We start from the raw sequence: 3856 nt of genomic DNA, 5'->3' as shown, positions 1-3856 counted from the left end.
CTGGGGATGGGCCTGTGCAGGGCCAGGGGTTGGACTGGATGATCCTTGTGGGTCCCTTCCAGCTCAGCACACTGTGTGATGCCAGGTCCCCAGGTGCCACATCCACATGTTTTTTAAACACTTCCAGGTATGGTGACTCCACTGCTTCCCTGGGCAGCCTGTTCCACTGCTTTACATTCTCTGTGGAAAAATGCTGTACTCTGAGAACTGGAGTGGCTCTTCATGAGAACAGCGAAGTTCTGGTCCCCATTGGTGCATGGAACAAATTATTGTCCCAAGGCAGGAATCTGATTTACTGACAGGGCACATTCAGAGCTGTTCAGGGCTATTCAGGGCAAAGGAGCAACTCCCACAGGGCATCTCCCACAGGGCACCCACTGAGCAACTGGTAGGCAGTAAAACCAGGAGAGGGATTGACAGCAAAGAGAAGGCAGCAAAAGGCCTCTCTTTGGTGACATTGGACTATTTCTTCTCCAGGTCCAGCTGGGATCTGAGCATGGGGCAGGGGCACAGGGAGAACACAGCAGCAGCAGCCCCTGAGAGCTGCCCAGCAGGAGGAAAGGCAGCAACCCCAGCAGGGATGGAGAAGGAATGGAACTGGAGAGGCTGCAGTGTCACACAGCCACCTCCAGGCAGGATGGCAGGGAGAACTTCAAACTCTCCCTTAAGTTTGTGTGGTTTGTTTTTTTTTTAAGCATTGGCCTTTCAGTGCAAGTAGGGACTTGGCAGGCTTCTTGTGTGAAATAAATTGTATCTTCTGTCATTCCTTTACTTAGATATTTAGCTTACATACCCTCCTGAGTGCTGAATTTTACCTGCTCACCTTCTACTGCCAGGAGCTTTTCCCTTTGTGGAAGTATTTCTGCTCAGAGCAGCACTGTGGCTCGTTTGCATGGCCAGCTAAAATTGATGGTTCTTGCATTTGTTTTCAAGATGAGCACATATCCATCTCCTGCTGCAGTATCCTGTAGGATCAGAGGGAGCTGCTGCTGCTGGAGTCAGAATCTTTGCCCACACACACACTGCTCATGCCACAGAACCCCCCAAAAACGGCCTGTGTGTGTTCACTGTCAGCCCTGCAGGCACATTCCTGTGCACTCCTATTTCTGCTGTTATCAACACTGGGGTTCACTCCCATATCCACAACATCAGTTCTGTGTGCTTTTCATGTGCACCAGCCTGTGTGGGATCCCCTCCTGTCCTTTCCAAATTTACAAAATAAATTTGTAAAGGTCACTCTGGGCCTGAATATTCCCGTCTAGATTCCAATTGCAAGTTCATAATCCCTGTAACACACTCCATTCCCAACCCAAAATGAGAGGATTATGTCTTCATCCCTGAAGTATGATTTCCATCTGCTACTAGTGCATGTCACTGCATGGGAAGCCCCATTTCCCAGCTTTCTGCTTTGCTGTCTGGAGTTCCCCACTGCCTTTGCCCACTCACTGAATTACCAGAAAATTGCCAGAAACATCAGCCCTTCAAACCCCCTCGAATCATAAACAAGACCAGCTCTGTCTTATCTCTAGTGCTCACAAATGCAGAGAGAAACACTGTTTAAGCCTCCCACAGTTCTCTGCTCTCCAGCAGGATCCCAAATCCCAGCAGCCCTTTACATCCCCTCCTTAACTGAGGCTGTTGCTTTGTCTCATCCCCTGCAGGTACTGGGTGCTGCTCAGTCCTCACACACGACTCACACACAGATCTGGTCTGACCAGCACCTGAATCTCTGTGGGACCCCTGGTGTAACCCCAGCCTGCTGACACACAAGACAAAGGAGAGACTGTCATTGCTGAGGTTTCCAGCTCAGCCCACACAGGCACAGACCTGCCTCCAGTGAGTGTGGGTCACTGGCAGTTTGGAAGGTACAGCAAGGTCCCCTTTGACAAAGAAGTGCATAAACCCTTATAATTACTCATCACAGATCGTTGTTCTCCTCTGGTGAATGGCTCAAATACAAATGTTTGCACTGAGGCCAAAAACACAGGGTCTGAGCTCAAGTAACATCCTGGGTTGGTAATAAATACCCACTGCACAAACAAACCACTGAATGGCTTTCCCCAGATGTCACAAAGTTACCCCATACACAAACTGCTGTTTGGTGCCACCTGCTACCCCAGCCTCAGGCTTGCAGCAAAAAAACCAGTCTTCTGTTAAAATAAACCCATTGGGATAGAAACTAACCTGCTCTCGTAGAGTATGCAGTTGTCATTGCTGATTTCCTTGCTTCTTGTAAAATACAAATGATCCAAAGCAGAAGTAAAGCTGTGTTTTGGCTGCTGTGGGGACACGGGTGACTGTCACCAAGGGCTGGCAGACCAGCTCTCTCCCCCAGCCAGCAGCAGGACCTCATATTAGAGGCTTCCCAAATTGCATAAGGTGTGGAGCTAATAAAAACTTGAACGAGCCTGGAAACCTGATGATTAAATCTTGAAAAGCTGAAGGCCATGTGAGCTGGTTAGCACTGACTTCTGCCATGATGGATCTCTAACAACATGTGAAAGTTATCAGCCATCCCTGTTGTCGGGCAGTGCAGACACACACAGCCACCCAAGTTCTTAGCAAAACCAGCTCTTGAGCCCCACAGGGACTATTTGGAGACCTCATCCTGCACAAATATACCCAGTGCACACAAAAACATCTCAGTTCAAAGTTAAAAATTAGTCCTAATGTTACCTGCTCTGGAAAACCCAACTGCAGTGTCTCATTTTCTGTTTTCCCGCCGTATCTGAAGCTGCAGTGCTTGATCTGTGCAATAGGCACCCACACGCAGCACGTACTGCCTCACTGGATTCATGGATGCTGCTGGCAGGAAAGGAACAAGGCTGGAATACTGTGTGGCCCTGCTTAGCTCGTGCTCAAAGGTCAACAGCCTTGGACGTGGTTCCCCCGTTCCTACTGAAGGGAACAACTGACCCTATAAAACAAACAGCAGCAATGGCCCTTTCACAGCTGTCTCCAGTTTCCCCCCTGAAATTTGGCTGGGTGCTTAATCTGTGACTTAGAACACAGACGTAAACTGTTTAGGGATATCCCTATATCCTTGTTTCTCCTTAACAATGCCTGAGAGAATGAAAAATGCGGCTCATTAGTATTGTAACCATCAGAAAGAAAAAATAAATAAATAGGAAAAAAAAGTCCTCCGTAGTGAGGGTCTGACCTGTAGCAGCCAAGACTGTGTCCTCAGCACGTTCCAGTTTCGGGGGAAGGGTTGCTCTGAAGGGATTTTCAGGCAGTGGTGGGCAGATCCCAGATGCCCACAGGTCCCACCCCGGTGGTCTCCAGCGTGAGCCACAATTCTCTGTGGGGAAGAGAAAGGGTCACAGAGGAACGGTGTTTGTTTGTTTGGAGTGGGTTTTTTGGTTGTCCTCAAAGTGAGATCTGAACACCGGGATTACCAAAGCACTGTGGTAGCTGCTCATCAGAACAACCCCACTTCCCTGTGCACCTCCAGGCTTTTCTGGAATAGTTCTGCATAGTCCAGCATCCTCACAGGGGTGAGGGAAAATGCTGGAGTCACACCTGAGCCCTGTGCAAACCCTGTCCTCAGAGAAGGAAGGGGGATCTCATTTTTCCCCTGATTTTGACCCGAGGAGGAGGAGAGGTGACCATGTGGCTGCCAAAGGCCCCACCAGCAAGAAGGGACCCCCTCAGGGGGCTCCTCATGCAGGAGGGTCTTTCTGCCCCGGCACCTTTGGTGCAGCCAAGCAGGGTCTGGGCTCCCTGTGGCAGACCTGGGGGAGCCAGTGTGCCCTCCAAGAGGTGTTTTGGCTCAAGGAGAGGGAGCAGGGAACCATTAACACAAGGAAAACACAGGAGTGTGCCCTGCCTGGGGTGAGGAGCGGGGGCTGCAGTG

The 3856-nt window shown here is 50.1% G+C and overlaps 1 protein-coding gene across 2 annotated transcripts in view; it reads right to left on the bottom strand.

The window, feature by feature from the left end:
• The window catches only part of FBLN2 (fibulin 2), a 109681-nt gene extending 106505 nt beyond the window's left edge, over window positions 1-3176 (bottom strand). The window contains exons 1-2 of one of the 2 annotated variants that reach the window (XM_017834904.1): window positions 3161-3176; window positions 2677-2802 (exon numbers count right to left, since the gene is read on the bottom strand). The gene's annotated coding sequence lies outside the window, so the exon portion shown is untranslated. Of the gene's footprint in view, window positions 1-2676; window positions 2803-3160 lie in introns of those variants that run through there. The other variant, XM_017834905.1, reaches the window with a different exon arrangement.
• Between the last annotated feature and the right edge of the window lie 680 nt (window positions 3177-3856).

Source organism: Lepidothrix coronata, unplaced genomic scaffold (assembly GCF_001604755.1).
Source record: "Lepidothrix coronata isolate B3197 unplaced genomic scaffold, Lepidothrix_coronata-1.0 Scaffold244, whole genome shotgun sequence".
Lineage (NCBI taxonomy): Eukaryota > Metazoa > Chordata > Aves > Passeriformes > Pipridae > Lepidothrix > Lepidothrix coronata.
Note: the sequence above shows the minus strand (reverse complement) of the source record. Positions and strands in the feature narration are given on the sequence as shown.